Genomic DNA, 20423 nt, shown 5'->3' on the forward strand with positions numbered 1-20423 from the left:
AGATTATACAACTGAACACCATTATTTTATATATCAGTATTGGAACATTTCTGAAAGTTTATTAATTACTCTGATAAAAATGAATAGATAAGAACATTATAACCATTACAGAACTCTTGTACAACTAATTTTAATCTGAGAAGGTAAATGAGAAACCTCAAGGTGGATTTTAAGAGTAAACAATTAATTCATTTGCCAGAGGAATCTGGTTGGCTTTTGTCCTGGTTGTTAGGAAGTAACTTCTAAGCCCTGGGAATAAAGAAGTTACCAAATTCTTTGGTAAATTCTTTCTTTTGGCTTTTCTCCCTAATTCCTGAGAGCTAGCCTCTAAATCCAGAATTTCTCAGTGACAGAAGTGTCTGTTATTCATGGTAGCCCAGAAGTAAATGATGAGGAGATGACTCAGGACGGGGACTGGCCACACCCATAAGACAACTATGTGACTGGAAAGTTGGGGTTTTCAGCCGCATGCTGTACGCCCAACGTCCAAGAGGAAAGGGGGCTGGAGACCAAGTCATGTGGCTGCTGAGCCAATCAGTCATGCCCACGTAACGCAACACCAACAAATGCAAGACACTGAGCCATGGCCCCTTCTCTCTGTGTTATCACACAGGCTTCCTGGGCGGGAAATGTATTCCTGACTCCCTGGGGAGAGAACGATGGGAGCTTCACAGATCTGAGGCCCTTCAGACCTGGCTGAATGTATCTGTTCTCCTGGATGGCTCTGCTTTGTATCTCTTTGCTGTAACAGAATTTTAATAACAAGTAGAGTTGTGTGAGTTACTAGTCAATCATTGAACCTGAGGGGAGATCAGGACTCCCAACTTGCAGCCACATGATCAGAAGTGAGGGTAGCCTGTGGATCCTCCAGTCATAGCTGGTGTCTGAGATGAGAGCATCTTGCGGAAAACTGCTGGAAAGGGTGGTCCACCTCCAGGCTGTTGGTGTCAGCTCATCCCGTCAGCCTACTTGCTGTCTTATTACTCTATCCTCCAGAAATGGTGGTGGTGGTGGTGGTTTAGTCACTAAGTCGTGTCTGACTCTTGTGATCCCATCGACTGTAGCCCTCCAGGCCCCTCTGTCCATGGGATTCTCCAAGCAAGAACACTGGAGTGGCTTGCCATTTCCTTCTCCAAGGAAATACCCTCCAGAAGTAACATGATGGAAAAAGCAGTCATAGAAGCTAGAGTTGGTCAGTGGGCACCTCTGCGGGCAGAGAGCTCAGAGTGTGACACCGGAGTCCACCTAGAGCAAGGAGGGTGTCCCCGTGGGGTGATGTTGGCGCCTCTGTAGGAAGGGATGGCGGTCCAGGCAGAGCAGGGTGCTGGGCACTCATGTGAGATGAGGGGGCAACTGCACAAGAGGGCACCTACGGCTTGCAGGGGAGGGGGTCCTGGCAGAAGGGCACCCTGGCAGAGCAGCTACAAAAGGATGAAACTTCCACCTGAGTGTAAAGGTGAGTGTGGGCAGTGGCAGCCTGATACACTCCAACAGGGCTGGAGAGAGGAGAACAGACTGCCTGCAGGAAGACAGAGAGGCTCAGTTAGGGTGAGGAGGGTCACAGGGACGGGAGCTATGTGAGGGGCTGAAGCCCCAGAGGCGCGCAGACGTGTCCACGAGGGAGCAGGCACGGGGCAGCAGCCTGCTTATGGAAGGGGTTGACAGGGAACCAAGGACCTCAAGGACAGTGATAGCCAGCTTCCTCACGGAAACTTCCAGGCAAAGGAGGGACACAAACAGAAAGGAGACCCAACTGCAGAGTGAGTCCTGCAGCACTAGATAAGAATTAGAAACACTGATGCGAATTCAAGGTTTTCTATATGCCTAGATAAAGAAAAACAGGCATAAACATGTCCATATATGTATAAATACATGTGTGTGTATACAGATCCTCACCAACTTTGTCCACTCAAAGGGGCTGAGAACACAACCCCAGTACTGGCTCCTAACACTGTTCTCATTAAGAGGAACCAGGGCTTTGGAGAAATGGCTGACTCCAGGGCTGGGCACACACAGGACAAGACAAGCCTGGCCCATCATTTCACACCAGAAAGTAAGTGCTAGAAAAATGAGGGGACACATCAAAAGAACAGGAAGCGACTTCACTTTCACTTTTCACTTTCACGCACTGGAGAAGGAAATGGCAACCCACTCCAGTGTTCTTGCCTGGAGAACCCCCGGGACGGGGGAGCCTAGTGAGCTGCCGTCTATGGGGTCACACAGAATTGGACACGACTGAAGTGACTTAGCAGCAGCAGCAGGGCATCTACCCACGGACAGCCCCTGGACAAGCTCCCCATTTCTCTGACCCCCTTTCTGGCAAACGCCTCAAAGGATTCTCTGCATTTAACATCCCTGCTTCATCTCCTCCCTTTCTCTTTTAGCCCATTTCATGACAGCTGGTCTTCAGGATGCCCCCACCCTGACTCTCACCTCATGGCTTTCACATCCTTGTGTCCGCTTCCCACAAAGTCTCTGAAGGATCTGTGTGGACACAGCAGAGGTAACAGACTGCAACCTCTCGAGACCCTGAGCCAGACGTAATCTGCTAAGCAACGTTCAGATTCCAGATCCAAAGAAACTGCGAGATAATGCTTGTTGTTTTAAACTAAGTTTGGGGGTAAATTCTTACACAACGATAATTCATCCACACTTAACTAGACTTTGGGCAAGTAACTGCTCTTATCAAGACCAAAGAATGACCTCCACTTTGCCAAAAGGAATGCTCTGTTCTTACAGTTCATCTTGGTTGACTTACAATCCGCCTCTGATCAGTGACACAGTCCTTCCTGAAGGCATCCTGGATGTCCCACTTTCATGGTTTTGCTCCTACCTCATGGGCCATGCCCTTTTAGTCTTTTTTTTTTTTTTGCTGTTGTTTTCTTATCCAAGAAGCATAGTCTCATGGTTAAGGACAGACTGTGGTTGAAATTCAGGCTCTGCCACTTATTAGCCCTAATTCGATCGTTACTAATCTCTTATGCCTACATCCGATCTTCAGTAAATCCCACTAGCTCTGCCAACACACTATGCACATCCAGCACTACTGAGTGACAGTCACAGGAGTGCTTGAACTGAAACAACCCCACTGTTAGGAGTGCCCTGAATGGGACCCTAAAGTACAGGGTAAGAAATTGCACACAGAATAAATTATCCTAAGCTGGCTTGGAATGACAGTAAGTAACCTTCTGTGAGGGTCACCTCTGTCTCAATTAACATCAATATTTAAAGCTTTCAAAAAGATGTACCAATGATTTACATAATAAACTTTTTAAATTTTATTCTCAAATCAGGAGCCAAGGGCAAAAGGTGGCACAATCCCATTCATTTATTCACTCATCCAGTCAGCAAGTGTTTACTGAATACCTATTACAACAGCTATTATTATAATCCATTAGTCATCACATAATACTTTCTAGGTGTTAAGAGATAAACAGTAAAATAAAAGAGATAAGAACCTCTGACCTTTTGGAGCTCACATCCTAATGGGAAGGGAGACAGAGAATAAAAATAGTAAATAAGAAAAATGATACAGTGTATTTGAAGGCAGTTAAGTGCTGCACAGAAAGGTAAAGAGAGGAAAGCAGGTGAGAAAGGCAGCGGTTTTAAACAGAGAAGCCAGGCAACACTTAATGGAGAAGCTGACCTCTCAGGAAGGAAGGGAACGCACTCCCACATCCTCTCCCTGCTATGGGCTCCCTTCACCTGAGAAGTCTAGAAGCTTGTTCCCTGGAGAGGGTGAAACAGAGCCCTCTGAATGGGCACACCTGGCAAAGCAGAGAGCATCAAGGTATGAGCAGAGGGATCCTGATCCTGGATGCAGAAGTTCGCAGAGCTCTTCCTCCTTCGGTTCCCAGAAGGCTGGCAGTTAGAGTCTTCCTTTCTAGGAAGGAGACAGGCTAGCCTTCTCTGGTATCTGAGGAACTGTGGTGAGTCTAAGATCTAACCCTACTTGCAAACCAATAAGCTAGCTGGCCACAGTGTCATGGTGCTGGCAGGAGACACGGGATTCCTGGGCCAGAGACACACAGCAACAGCCTGAGTTTCAAGTTCACCTCAGTTCCCCTGTTCTCACTCCCCAGGAACATGGGGGTGACACAGGTCAATACTATTCATGCAGTGAGGTTCTGGTCACAGTTGAGGAACTCTAAGCTTAGGAAACCTCAATCTTTTTTAAGGGGCTATAAGAAAAACCTAAAATCACTGCAGATGGTGATTGCCTCATGAAATTAAAAGACGCTTACTCCTTGGAAGGAAACTTATGACCAACCTAGACAGCATATTTAAAAGCAGAGACATTACTTTGCCAACAAAAGTCCATCTAGTCAAGGCTATGGTTTTTCTAGTGGTCATGTATGGATGTGAGAGTTGGACTGTGAAGAAAGCTGAGCGCCGGAGAATTGATGCTTTCGAACTGTGGTGTTGGAGAACTCTTGAGAGTCCCTTGGACTGCAACGAGATCCAACCAGTCCATTCCAAAGGAGATCAGTCCTAGGTGTTCATTGGAGGGACTGATGCTAAGGCTGAAACTCCAATACTTTGGCCACCTCATGCAAAGAGTTGACTCACTGGAAAAGATCCTGATGCTGGGAGGGATTGGGGGCAGGAGGAGAAGGGGACAACAGAGGATGAGATGGCTGGATGGCATCACCGACTCGATGGACGTGAGCTTGAGTAAACTCCAGGAGTTGGTGATGGACAGGGAGTCCTGGTGTGCTGCGATTCATGGGGTTGCAAAGAGTCTGAGCGACTCAACTGAGCAACTGAACTGAACTGAACTGAAGAAAAACCTATGTAAACTTTGAACTGGAGCCAGACCTTATCTTTGTCAGTGTGTATGTGTGTGTCAGTTGCTCAGTCATGTCTGACTCCTTGTGACTCTATGGACTGTTGCCTGCTGGCCTCCTTTGTTTATGCCAGGCAAGAATACTGGAGTGGGTAGCCATTCCCTTCTGTAGGGGATCTTCCTGACCCAGGGATCAACCCCTGGGTCTCTTGAATTGCAGGCAAATTCTTTACTGTCTGAGCCACTACCTATACCTCCCAAAGCTCTTTACTACAGCAACATCTTTTTAAAGATGATTTGGAACAAAAGCCATCCAGTGTCTCTGCTCACAAGATGTACAGAAACTGGGAAGCCATGGAGAATTAGTTTCAACAGCTTACAAGGTAACATCTGATTTTCCACAACTCTTGACATGGGGAATCTGACAAGTCGGTATAATAGATGTATTATGTAAATTTATTTTATTAGATAAGATCTGTAGATGCTGACTTCACAGATTCCTTAGCAATCAGCTCACCAACATCACCGTACTCTGAAGCTCAAAGACACAAGTCCCAAGTATGCTTTACCAAATGTCCAATCAGCTTCCTTGTCTCCTCCTGCAGACACCTGAGGACAATCAGACATCTGAAGAAGGCTTCTAACATGCAAGTCAGAAACCAAAGCAGAGGGAAAAGCAACTTGCAGAGAGAAATTTAAAAAAATCTATCAGTGTTGTTCTTAGAGAAAAGACATTGCATTCATGAAATAAGAAAACGCTGCTATAACTGGGGGGCGAGAGAGGGATGGATTTGGGAGGCTGGGGTTAGCAGATGCAAACTACTGTATATAGGATGCATAAACAACCAGGTCTTACTGTACAGCACAGGGAACTATATTCACTATCCTGTGATAAACCATAATGGAAAAGAATATGAGAAAGAATGCATATAAATACACATATATGTATGTATATATATCAGCTTGCTGTACAGTAAAAACTAACACAAGACTGAAATCAACCATAGTTCAATACAATAAATTTTTAATAAGGAAAATGTTGCTACAACAAAGGAACAGTCACACAACAAAAGAGCATTTGAATTTTAAAAGAAAAAATGGGGCAAGAGGGAGCAAGGAAAAATTGGGAAGTGAGGAGGGACAGAGAAAGAAAAAGGGAGAAAAAGAAAGCCAAAAAGCTAAAAAAAAAAAGAGTTAAAGTTGAATTTAAAAAAACCTATTAAATGCAACAAAAAGACAGAAATAGAAAAAAAGTAAGAGGAAAAATACTAAAAACTATGAGAACCAGTGAAGGTGATCAACCATCTAAATGACAGAAGTTCTATAAAGAAAGAACACAGAAAACAGGTGGGAGAAAATAACAAACAGAACATTTCTCTGAACTGAAGTCCATGTGCTTCTGGAAGAAAAGGCCCAGTGAGCCTCAGAGACCACAGGGGCACCATCACGTGCACTAGGGCCGCAGAAAAAGAGAGAGGGTCCCACAGGATTCTTGACAGGGGAAGGATCACATCCCTTGACCAGCAACTAGAGCTTTGGGGTGCTCAACAGCTAAGCTGCAACCCCAAAACACAAGAGGCCAACATTCCCAAAATTCTGAAGGAAAGAGAATTCCTTTCCAACCTAGAATTCCATGCTCAGCTAAACACATGTAAGAGTAGAATAAAGACATTTTAAAGATTAAAGGTTTCAGTATTTATGTCTGAAAGAAAAGTATGCCACTTTTCCCAACAAGATGCTGGAGAACAGGCTCCACCAAAATGAGACAGAAAAACAAGAGGAAAAAACAGGTGGAAGGAAGAAGACCAATGCACAAGGGAGGCCGAGAGAATGGCAGGAAGAGGCTGAGGACGCTTCCAAAGACGTCCTCTGTCTTAGATAGAGGTGATGCAGCAAGATAGGATCAGTGTGCTCAGAGTAGACAGCTATCTGCTGCCATGTGCTTTTTTTTTTTTTTTTTTTAAATAACCTAAGGACAAATTAAAAGCTTGGCCAGATTCCTTTCAGCACTAGCTGTGTTTGTGGATATACTCAGGACATTTCTGCCCTATGAGAGGCTAGATCATACAAGGGTAGTCTTTGCACCTCACAGTGGCTTTCTGCTTTGCCTTACTCCTAAGAGCTTCAGGAAGGAAAACTGAGCGCTAAGTGGAGATGCACACCAGCCTATCTCATACACTGCACATCCAGTGCTCCATCACATCATAGCCTTGGCGGGAGCCCTGGATGTGTGAGCTCTGTGTTTCATACAACTCACTCCTGACCGTGCCTACTAACCCCCCTAGAGGTATCCTGAGGCCCCTGAGGATGCAGAAGCACACCACAACCAGGGACTACTTGGCTTTCTCATGGATGCTTCTTTTAAATAGCAGTGTGACTACAGCATCCCTTACACCAGGCTTGTGCTATTACTCAATTCTTCCAAACTCAACCAGACCTGTCCATGGCAGACACTCGTAGGCCATGAAAGCATAAACAAATAAAAAAGAATGATTAACACAAAAGTCAGGAGAGGTGTTCAGGATGCCTTTATGGTACTAGTAATATTCCATTTCTTAAATGAAGGGTTAGGTACCTGGGTGTTTATCACTTAATAAAATAACGTTTTATATTAGCTTCAAAAATGTCTGAACATTTCACAATAAAATTTTAAATGCTTATTGTAAAGGTACTCTATGTCATGCATTGTTCTAAGCTAAGTAGATTAAACCAAAAAACCACTCTCTCTGCTCTCACCTAATTCTGTAAATTGCATTTCCACTAAATTTTACAGAGGAGAGAGCCATGACATCTCATAAGATGAGGATGAACTTGGTCAGTGGAGTCAGGAAAGGCTTTAGTGGCAATATAGTATTTGAGTTAAAATATTTTTAAAAAGTTTGTCAAATCAAGATGGAAAAGAAGAAAATTTCAAGAGGAAGGAGCAGAAATTTCATGAAGGCAAGGTCCACAGTCAGCACTTGTGGAGAAATGGGAACTTGGGTGCATTGTTGGTGGGAATGTAAAATGATATAGCTATTGTGGAAGTAGTATAGAGGTTCCTCAAAAAATTAAAAATAGAACCACCATATGGTCTAGTAATCCTACTTCTGGGTATTTATACAGAAGATTTGAAGACATAAATATCTGCATTCTTATGTTCACTGAAGCATTGTTCACAGTACTCAAAAGGTGGAAACAACCGAAATGACCATCAACAGATGAATGGATAAAGAAAATAAGATATAAGACAATATTTTCAGCCTTAAAAAATAAAGCAAATCCTGTCATATGCTACCACACATATGAACGATGAGGACTTATGCTAAGTGCATGCAACAGGTCAGACAAATACTGCCACGATTCTACTTACACAAGGGCTCTCAAACAGTCACTCACGGAAGCAGAAAGCCGAGTGGATGAAAGGGCCTGGGAGTTGAGGGAGATGAGGAGTTTATGTTTCACCATGCTCAACTTACAGTTTCAGTCATGCAACAATGTATACAATTAGAAACACTTACTGAACACTGAAAAGATTGTTACTAGAGATTTCACGTTATGCACTTTAAAAAAAAAGCGTGATTTACTCTGGAGTGTTAGTAACCTACATTGTTGTTCAGTCACTCAATCATGTCCCACTCTTTGCGACCCCATGGACTGCAGCACACCAGGCCTTCCTGTCCATCACCATCCCCCAGAGCCTGCTCAAACTCATGACCATTGAGTTGGTGATGCCATCCAACCATCTCACCCTCTGTCGTCCCCTTCTCCTCCTGCCTTCAGTCTTTCCCAGCATCAGGGCATTTTCTAATGAGTAGGCTCTTCGCATCAGGTGGCTGAAGTATTGGAGTTTCAGCTTCAGCATCAGTCCTTCTAATGAATATTAAGGACTGATTTCCTTTAGGATGGACTGGTTTGATTTCCATGAAATCCAAGGGACTTTCAAGAGTCTTTTCAAACACCACACTTCAAAAGTATCAATTTTTCAGCACTCAACCTTCTTTATAGTCCAACTCTCACATTCATACATGACTACTGGAAAAACCATAGCTTTGACTAGATGGACATTTGCTGGCAAAGTAATGCCTCTGCTTTTAAATATGCTGTCTAGGTTCGTCATGGCTTTTCTTCCAAGGAGCAAGCATTTTTAATTTTATGGCTGTAGTCACCATCTGCAGTAATTTTGGAGCCCAAGAAAATAAAGTAATCTATGGCAATTTATTTAGACAAAAGCTTTGCGATTTCTGTCCTAATGTAAAGTGTTAGTCATTCAATCATGTCCAACTCTTTGTGACCCCATGGACTGTAGCCTGTCAGGCTCCCCAAGGTTAACATTAACATTTCCTGACATTGTGCTTTGGGCCTGGGGTGCCTGGCTGACCTGATTACAGACCTTTAATTTATCCCTGTTTTCAGGCCCCCATCTCACTTTCCTTTGTCTGCTATTCCTGTCTATACTCTTTGGGGGAAAAGTGTCCTGAAAAGGTCATTCCGCTCCCACTCTGCTTCCTGTCCTTCAAAACTCACTTTAATATTTTTGTTATTCCTTCTTATACTTCTCTATTGCTATTACCAAGAAGTCTCAGAAACAAGAAGACCCAGATATACACTGTACTCAAGTTCATTGTCTTGAATTAGAAACTTTCCCTACTTTTCAATACTTATTTGATAATAGCCTCTCTCCATGAGATTAGGAACCACATAAACATTTTTCATTGCTCTAATTTGTGAGTAAGAACCATGTCTTACACATAATAGGTATTCAGCAAGTATTCATTGAATGAACTTTCATCAAACATCTTAATTTAGTGCCCTATTTCCTTGTTGAAATGATTCTATTTTCACTTTGCCTATCAGCCATCTAACCCCAAACATCAGTCCTACACTTTGAAAGACTTTATTTCCATTAAATCATGACAATTCAGATTTTATTCTTATCACCATCTTTGTGCATTTCCATTTCCTTTCATTAAATAGTGAGCATTTCTATCCCTTATTTATTCTATGAACAAGCGAACATTCATTCAACCATAATTTGCCTCTAAAATATCAGGAACTAAGAGATATGAACACAAATAAGAATACTGCTCTTGTTTTCAGAGTTCCCAATCTAATTTGGATAGAAACATTCAAGCAAATAATTGCAGTACAATGTGATAATCTCCTGACTCACTATTTCCGGAGACCAAAGCAAATGGTGTTGTAATTAGCACTCAACCAGGTAAAAAGACAGCAAATGGCAGTGACAGAGGAAGCTGCTGAATCCAAGGAAAGAATGTGGAGGCTTGTGCACCAAATGGATTCAAGTTTCACAATCTATGCAGAGTCTACTGCAAGATTTAACTTTATGCTGTTTTCCTTTCACAGTTGTTTCTTTTTTTTAATTTTTAAAATTTATTTATTTTATTTTTTCACTTTACAATATTGTATTGGTACAATTATTTGATTACTGGTAAGCTGGAATCAAGATTGCCAGGAGAAATATCAATAACCTCAGATATATAGATGACACCACCCTTATGGCAGAAAGTGAAGAGGAACTAAAAAGCCTCTTGATGAAAGTGAAAGTGGAGAGTGAAAAAGTTGGCTTAATGCTCAACATTCAGAAAAGGAAGATCATGGCATCTGGTCCCATCGCTTCACGGGAAATAGATGGGGAAACAGTGGAAACAGTGTCAGACTTTATTCTTTGGGGCTCCAAAATCACTGCAGATGGTGACTGCAGCCATGAAATTAAAAGACGCTTACTTCTTGGAAGAAAAGTTATGACCAACCTAGATAGTATATTCAAAAGCAGAGACATTACTTTGCCAACAAAGGTTCATCTAGTCAAGGCTATGGTTTTTCCAGTGGTCATGTATGGATGTGAGAGTTGGACTGTGAAGAAGGCTGAGCACTGAAGAATTGATGCTTTTGAACTGTGGTGTTGGAGAAAACTCTTGAGGGTCCCTTGGACTGCAAGGAGATCCAACCAGTCCATTCTGAAGGAGATCAGCCCTGGGATTTCTTTGGAAGGGATGATGCTAAAGCTGAAACTCCAGTACTTTGGCTACCTCATGTGAAGAGTTGACTCTTTGGAAAAGACTCTGATGCTGAGAGGGATTGGGTGTAGGAGGAGAAGGGGACGACAGAGGATGAGATGGCTGGATGGCATTACTGACTCAATGGACATGAGTCTGAGTGAACTCCAGGAGTTGGTGATGGACAGGGAGTCCTGGCGTGCTGCAATTCATGGGGCTGCAAAGAGTCGGACACGACTGAGTGACTAAACTGAACTGTAGTGAACTGAACAGTATTGGAGAAGGCAATGGCAACCCACTCCAGTACTTCTGCCTGGAAAATCCCATGGACAGAGGAGCCTGGTAGGCTGTAGTCCATGGGATCACTAAGAGTCAGGCAGGACCAAGTGACTTCACTTTCACTTTTCACTTTCATGCACTGGAAAAGGAAATGGCAACCCACTCCAATATTCTTGCCTGGAGAATCCCAGGGACAGAGGAGCCTAGTGAGCTGCCGTCTATGGGGTTGCACAGAGTCGGAGACAACTAAAGCCACTTAGCAGCAACAACAGTAATGGATTAATGACATAGTATGAATTGCTTTCACCTATATATTTCTTTAAACTTCCTTCATTTTTAAAAGCATTTTTATTGAATGATTCTTACTGTTTGTTTGTATTAGAATTCCATTTATGAACTGGAAAAAATTTACAAGATGCTAAGCGCTGAAAGAGATCTATAGAAAGTGCTATGACAACAGGGCCTATCGTCACTGCTTATGGGAGTCATTTGCGGGTTAATAAAGGACACAATGAGGACGAAGGTGCACAGTATACAAGGGAGGTGAAAATCCAGCAAATTTGTTCCAGAGAATTCACAGGGACAATGGTAGGAAATAAAAGTCAGACATGTAGGATGGGGTCAAGTCATGAAAACCTTCACAATTTAGCAAAACTGTCACAACATTTCAGTTACTCTCAAAGGAAGGCCCTAAAAGGTTGGTGGGTAGGCAGAGCTTAAGGAGACAGCTAACAGGGGAGAGAGAGATGGTTCTTGTAGCAGCATTCCAAAATGCTGATGTTTTATTATAAGTGGTCAGTTAGCTGCTCCCAAGGCAAAGCACTGAGCCAACCCTTCCTTACTCTGATAACTAGCCCTCACTTCCAGACTTCCTTTGTGTTTCTTGACAATAATTTTTTTAACCACTATAAAAGCACTGGGTGGTAGTAGGTAGGAAGAAGAATGCAACATATATACACACAAAGAATCTTATCCAGAAGAGATGGCCTTAGAAAAACACCGGTCAAATATAAATAGCTGAAAATTTCCTTTTGTTAAACCAGGTTGGTTTCTCATTAGTACAAATGTTTATCTAGTTTTGAAGCTGCTATCAAATTGGAGAATATTCTTTTTTGGTAATAAGACTCCCTGCATATTACTGCTTGAATTTTGTACAATTTCCCTTTCTTCCTCCTCAAAAATGGCAGTCATACAGAAGAACTAAATTGATTTTTTTCCAAAAAGAATGCCAAAATGGCCAACAGTCACATAAAAAGATGCTCAACATGGTTAATGATCAGAGAAATGCAAATCAAACCCACAGTGAACCTCACACCTGTTAGAATGATCATCATCAAAAAATCTACAAGCAATAAATGCTAGAGGGTGTGGGGAAAAGGGAACTCTCACAAGATGTTAGTGGGAATGTAAACTGGTCTGTCCATGGTGGAAAACAATATGGAAGTTTCCCCAAAAATTAAAAACTGAAAAAAAAATCTGATTTAGAGAAATACAGGAAAAAAATTTAAAAAATAGATCTGCCATATGATTCAATTCTGGGCATATATCCAAAGGCAATGGTTGTGGGATTTTTAAAAATATAAATTTATTTATTTTAATTGGAGGCTAATTACAATATGCGGGATTTTGAAGAGATCTATGCACTCCTGTATTTACTGCAGCATCATTCACAATACTCAAGACATGGAAACAATCACAGTGCCCATTAACAGATGAAAGGATAAAGAAGGCGTGGTGGACATATACACAATGCAGTGTTATTAAGCCACAAGAAAGGAGGCTATCCTGTCACTTGCAACAACATGGATAGACCTTGAGCCCATTATGCTAAGTGAAATAAGTTGATGGTAAAAATGAGTAGTAAATAAGTCATACAGATCTACTACAAAATATAATGAATAAAGACAATATGCAAGACAGGAAAAAAGACACAGATGTGTATAACGGACTTTTGGACTCAGAGGGAGAGGGTGGGATGATTTGGGAGAATGACATTCTAACATGTATACTATCATGTAAGAATTGAATCGCCAGTCTATGTCTGATGCAGGATACAGCATGCTTGCGGCTGGTGCATGGGGATGACCCACAGAGATGTTATGGGGAGGGAGGTGGGAGTGGGGTTCATGTTTGGGAATGCCTGTAAGAATTAAAGATTTTAAAATTAAAAAAAAATACTGTACTATAATTATGTAATGTGACAGATGTTATTACAATGGCAATCACAATATACAAATGTATCAAAGTAACTTGTACATAATGTTAAACTTGCATGTTACATTTATTCAATAAAAATGTTAAATTCATTCAATAAAAAGAAAAATAACTTACTTTTAATTACCTCTTATTTTTTATTCCTTCTCACTACAGCTACTAGCTATCACTGTTAGAGCACTTAGTATGTGTCAGGCACTGTGTTTTACATATACTGTTGTTAATCCTTCAGGCAATTTTACAGGGCAGGGATTAATTTCCATGTTATAGATACCAAGGCTCTGATAACATAAATAATTTGTTCAGGAAGTAAATGCCACTGCTGTTTGCTTCACAGGCTATGCCTGGCCTCTATGACGCACTGAAAAACTAGTTCAAACACGTATGTGCAGTTAACTCCTAATGCTTACCACAGAACACCCATGCTAGAAGGGAAAAGTAGTCTCACTGGGGAAGGAAAGACCCAAAGATGGTTCTAAAGAGGGCAAAACCATGTCAATCAGCTCCCCAGTGCACAAGCAAGACTGGCCCTTACACACGGCATAGGGAAAGGCAGGAAAATGGCCCCAGTCAGCTTCCTCTTCATTCAGGGACTGTCTCTCCCAACATCAACACGTGCTGAGATCCTAGAGTTTACCTCTTCCAGTTTTTTAACATCTAGGGCAATTAAAATAGAAAGAGAAGCAGGACAAAGGCATCCAATATTCACAGAGCACCACACTGGGCCTCTCTACTGAATTTTCTCATTTAACTTTCAAAAGCAAACTATAAGACAGGGATTATTTCCATTTCACTAATTAGGAAAGGCTCAGAGAAACTGAGTAATTTGCTTAAAACTATACAGCTAGTAAATGGCAGAGTAAGACTTGAAACTAGTTATGTCTAAATTCAAATACTCTCTGAACATTAAGCTGGTTTTATATGAATAGAAATGGAAGCCCAAGGACCCAGATCTCCTTTGTAAGTCACAGAGTCTAAGGTCTTTCTGAGGTCTCTTCCTCCCTTGTGTTTTCCCTTCCTGACTTTGGTCATTCTGGTTCATACTTCTTATCTAAGAAATGGTTTATCAATTTTAAAAAATTAGATTTACTTATTAACATGAGATACGCTATACTGCATAATAGAAAATATAAAAATCATAGGAAAATATCAAATTAATTTTAATGTAAGTTTCAGCTCTTTGCAATATTATATACCTCACAAACAGCATTCTAGACAGCTTCTTACTTTCTTGTATTAATAGAAGTCCATTAATAATACCCGACATGTATATGGTCCTTCACAGTTTGCTATGAACTTTCACTTATTGTAAAGCAGGTTAACATTTTGCAGATGAGAAACGAAAACTCACAGAGGGTGAGTTTTCCAAGGTAACATAAAAGCAAGCTGGTATCCTGATTCCACATAACTACTTTCTTAACCACAACAAAGCTGCATCTCTGACTCCAAAACAGACCTATATAGCTATCTCGATGTCACAGGTGACCTGATCAATACCAAAACAGGAATTAGATTTGTCTTGTCTTGCCAGAAACTAAGACTCTTCTTATGTTGGAAACTCATTTCAATTTTTATAAACCCTTTCCCTCTTGTGTTACCATAAAAATGCAAATGTTGTTTACTTGTTTTTAAAATCTGGAAAAAACCCATAAACAAAATATATAAGATTTGACTACAGCTCCAAATCTGAATATGAATGTTAGCAATCTTGATAATGTAAAACAAAGGATATATCTAACAGGTTGAGAAATTGAGAGAAAAAGAAACTTTGAAAAAAGAGGTAAGATTATGTATATCTTTACTTTTCAAAATGAGGGGTCTGTCATATTTAGCTTTAAATGTATCATATGAAGTTCCAGTGATGATCAATGAGAGATGTGCGATAATGGCATCTCTTTTAAAAAGCAGGAGGAGAGGAAGTTGTGAGTTAAATTGTCATTTATCATCACTGGATGTGGAACGTCCATAGAGAGGAAACCATTAGGACTAGAGAAACAGTTAAAAGTGGATGCATTTAGAGAAGCAGTTATGCTTTTCACTACTAATCTTTCTGGATTAACGGATCTTTAACTATTTGCATATATTATTTACAAAAAATTTTGTTTTTCAAAGAAAAGGGATGAATATCAAAAAGCAAATAAAACTATATATTTCTTTATAAAAAATACTATCACTATTAGAAATGGCTAGTTGTTACTCAACTTTTTATCAAAATTGCACACAGTCTTCTAACCTTTCAAGCTGGGGCCAGCTTCCATGAATCAGCAATGTCCTCTCTGTTGTAGAAATCTCTGAATGCACTGTTATTATTCCATTCCCAACAGCCCATAAATACGCATTGTCTTTCATGACTGATGTTACTACAGATGACAGCTATGTGCTGACCCAAACCTCTCCCTGTCAGCACAATCTCACGCTGGAAATAATTTAAATATGTTGCAATACAATTCCCAACCCGTCTAACCTGCCCTACTGCAACTCACAGACAAAATCATTTTTTCTCTTCTTTCCAAAAGTTTTCCAGAAATATACACAAGGTGTCAGATATGGTAAAATAAAAACCTGGAAAGAAACAGTCTTGAGATAAAAGCACAAATCTAAATTAGAAGAAAAATAGGACATGTTAATAAAAAGTACAGAGAAAATTCAAGCCCTTGGAAGAAAAAGTCAACTATTAAGGAACAGAAGTGAAAAGAGACTTAACATAAAGATATTTATGTTGTTTTCAAGGATGAGTCTAGAAGTGAGTGGTATATATTTATTAAAAGAAAGTCAAATACATAGGAGTAATCTCTGAAGGCAGAAAATTTTTGAAAGGATACATGTCCCTAATAAATTTACTAAAATTAAAAAGTTACAAAAATAAAAGGTACATACATTTCAAGGACTCTTAAAAATCATTTTAAAATAGAACAAATCTTGGAGGAAGAAGGATAGAAAGAAAGAAAAGAACCTCTTAGACTGGAATAAACTGGCAGGCTGCTATGCATTTTGCTTGTCAGATTGTTGGTGAGGAAACTCGCCTGAACATGAGAACACAATACTGCATCTACTATACCTGTAAGCCTCTAATAAGTCACCACACTGCATCAACCATCATTCTCTATAATTTTCATATTAACTTAAACATTCCACATAATAGGCTATTCTGAGGTAGCATGGCAGGAAATACAACTGGAATGACAGATTTATATCACCATGCAGGTTTCAGAGAATGGTTCAGGAGCTGTGGAACATGACATACACATGAAAGGTAACCATTTCCGGTACTAGGCAGGAAAAGCAGCATATCTCACAATGCATTCAGGGCTACTTTACTGGTAAATGTTGACATCTTTCTGTACCATAAAGAACAAAAATATGACATTCCAAACTAGAGTTAAAGAAAACACACTGATAAAACATTTGGAATAAAAAAGATCTTGTGTAATCATATTAGGTTCAACATTTCAGGAATGAGAGACAGAAGTTGGCTATTTTTTTAAAAAGTGACAAAAAAGTGTGAAAAAATGTTTACATATTTTTTTTTCTGCTGTCAAAAATCTAGTTCTTGTGTTTGCCATTTTGGCTGCTATAATTTAATTAAAAATATACAACAGAGGAGCCTGGAAGGCTACAGTCCATGGGGTTGCAAGAGTCAAACATGACTGAGTGACTAACATTTTCACTCTTTCATGCAACCTCTTAAAAATTTTCTGGTATAATGTTTTATTTATACATACATACATACATAATGTTTTCTCTATAGGTTAAAATTACATATCATGGATGTCTACTGTTTTCCAAATCCTGGTGTCTCTTTTAAAAACTGGTATTCTGCTATAAACAATTTATTTTTAAGATACTTTATTCTGAAAACTAGCAAGCTATCAGGCCATTGACATTTCACAGTCAATAATATACAGTTGACTGTATCAGAAACTTGAAACTGAATTGGTAACAATGAATAAATCTGGACTTATAACTAATAAAAATCAAAATAACAGTCCCTAGCAAAAGGCACTTAGAAAGAAGGCTCATCATTTAGGTATTTCTGAAACACAAATTTTCACAATGTCAGGATAACATTACTCTGCAAGAAATATTAATTACATGTAATATTTCTGTCATACCAATGATCTGGAAAGGTCTCAAACAACATAACCTCAAGAAACTAGGAAAAGAACAACGAAGCCCAAAGTTAGCAGAAGGAAGGGAATATCCAAGATCAGAGTAGAAGTAAATGAAATAGAGGTAAGAAAGATAACAGAAAAGATGAATGAAACTGGGTAGGTTTTTTGAAAAATAAACAAAATTGACAAATCTTTAAAAAGAGAGATGGCTCAAATAAAGTTATAAGTGAAACAGGAGATATTACAACAAATACCACAGAAATACAAGGAATAAAAGACTATGATGAACAATGACCCCAATCAGTTAGATAACTTAGAAGAAATAGATAAATTCCTAGAGATGTGCCTTACCAAGACTGAGTGATGAAATAACAGAAAATCTGCACAGACCAGTAATGAGTAAGGTATCTGAATCACCAATAAATGTCCCAACAAAATAACAGTCCAGGAACAGAAGGCTTCATAGGTGAAATCTACCAAACATATAAAGAATTAATACCAATCCTTCTCAAGCTCTTTCAAAAACTGACTAGCAAGAAACACTTCCAAACTAATTTACAAGGCTAGTACCACCCTGAAGCCAGACAAACACACTTTGGAAAAGAAAATTACAGGAAAAGAATCTGAAAAAGAATAGATATACACAGATGTTTTGGCAACCCATTCTAATATTCTTGCCTGGAGAATTCCCATGGACAGAGGAGCCTAGAGGGCTGTAGTCCATAGGATCGCAGAGTTAGACAGGACTGAGTGACTAAGTACAGCACATAAATATATGTTTAACTGAAAGGTAAGTCAGGTCCCTGTTACTTTATTTGGTCAGAAGTTCAAGTGGAAAAGAGTTATATTCTCTTGCGACCCATCATGAATTTCATAAAGACTGAAGAGAATACGTCATTCAGTGCTACAGGAAATGACCAGAGTACCACATCTGCAGCTTCAAAGATCAAGCCCTGAGCCTTTGGAGTGGAAACACTGACTCCAAGACCCTAGACCACCAGAGAACTAAACATAGGGAGTATCAAATAGTGAGAACTCATGCAAAGGAAACCACTAGAATACAAGACCTGGCATCACCCAACCACCAATAGCACCTCCTGCAGGATGTCTCATCTAAACAACAAACAAAACAAAAATACAATCCCAATCATCAGCAGACAGGATTACCAAATCACTCAGCCTTGCCCATCAGAGGAAAACAAACAAACAAACAGAAACTCAGCACAAATCTCACCCTATAAGAAGCTTACACAAACCACTGGACCAACCTTAGAGGGCAGAAACCAAAAGGAAGAAAGAATTCAACCTTGAAGCCTGGGAAAAGAAAACCTCAAACACAGTTAAGTTAAAAAAAAAAAAAAGAAAGAAAGGCAGAGAAATACTACACAAATGAAGGAACAAACTAGAAACACAGAAATCCAAATAAATGAAGAGGACTTAGGCAAACTACCTGAAAAAGAACTCAGAATAATGATAGTAAAAATAATCAAAAACCTTGTAGGCAAAATGGAGAAAATGCAAAAATCAATTAACAAAGACCTACAAGAATTAAAGAATAAACATGCAGGGACAAACAACACAAATACTGAAATTAAAAATACTCTAGAAGGAATCAGTATCAAAATATCTGAAGCAGAAGAACGAATCAGTGAGCTGGAAGATAAAATGGTGGAAATAACTTCTGAAGAGCAGAATAAAGTGAAAAGAATGACAAGAGCTGAGGATAGTCTCAGAGACCTCTGGGACCATATCAACCGCACCAACATTCAAATTATAGGGGTCCCAGAAGAAGAGAAAAAGAAAGGGTATGAGAAAATTTTTGAAGAGATTATAGACGAAAATTTCCCCAACATGGAAAAGGTAATAGTCAGTCAAGCCCAAGAGGCACAAAGAGTCCCATACAGGATAAACCCAAAGAGAAACTTCCAAGACACATACTAATCAAATGAACAAAGACTAAACACAAAGAAAGAATATTAAAAGCAGCAAGGGAGAAGCAACAAATAACATACAAGGGAAACCCCACACGTTTAACAGCTGATCTTTCAGCAGAAACTCTGAAAGCCGGAAGGGAATGGCAGGATATATTTAAAGTACTGAAAGGGAAAAATCTACAACCAAGATGACTATACCTGGCAAGGATCTCGTTCAAAATTGATGGAGAAATCAAAGGCTTTTCAGACAAGCAAAAGTTAAGAGAATTCAATACCACAAAACCAGCTTTACAACAAATGTTAAATGGACTTACATAGTCAAGAAATATAAGAGAAGAAAAAAGATCTACAAAATCAATCGCAAACAATTAAGAAAATAGCAACAGGAACATAAATATCAATAATTACTTTAAATGTAAATGAATTAAATGCTCCAACTAAAGACACAGACTGGCTGAAATTGAAAGTCTCTCAGTCATGTCCAGCTCTTTGCGACTCCATGGACTATACAGTCCATGGAATTATCCAGGCCAGAATACTTGAGTGGGTAGCCTTTCCTTTCTCCAGGGGATCTTCCCAACCCAGGGATCGAACCCAGGTCTCCTGCATTGCAGGCAGAATCTTTACCACCTGAGCCACAAGGGAAGCCACAAGCTGGCTGAATGGATACAAAAACAAGAGCCACACATATGCTGTCTACAAGAAATCCACTTTAGACCTCAAGACACATATAGACTGAAAGTGAGAGGATAGAAAAATATATTCCATGCAAATGGGAAGCAAAAGAAAGCTGGAGTACCAATCCTCATATCAGACAAAACAGACCTTAAAATAAAGAAGATTACCAGAGATAAGGAAGGATACTACATAATGATCAAGGGATCAATCCAAGAGGAAGACATAAAAATTGTAAATATCTATGCACCCAACACAGAAGCACCTCAATACATAAGACAAACACTAACAGACATAAAAGGAGAAAATGACAGTAACAGAATAATAGAAGAAGACTTTAACAGCCCACTCACACCAATGGACAGATCATCAAAACAGAAAATTAAACACAAGTCTTAAATGATATATTAGATGAGATGGATCT

The 20423-nt window shown here is 39.8% G+C and overlaps 1 protein-coding gene across 3 annotated transcripts in view; it reads right to left on the reverse strand.

Moving 5' to 3' along the window:
* Window positions 1–20423, reverse strand: part of FAM135A (family with sequence similarity 135 member A) — a 140183-nt gene that overhangs the window by 86877 nt on the left and 32883 nt on the right. The window lies entirely within an intron of this gene.

The sequence above is a fragment of the Ovis canadensis genome, chromosome 9, assembly GCF_042477335.2.
Source record: "Ovis canadensis isolate MfBH-ARS-UI-01 breed Bighorn chromosome 9, ARS-UI_OviCan_v2, whole genome shotgun sequence".
In the NCBI taxonomy this organism is placed as follows: domain Eukaryota; kingdom Metazoa; phylum Chordata; class Mammalia; order Artiodactyla; family Bovidae; genus Ovis; species Ovis canadensis.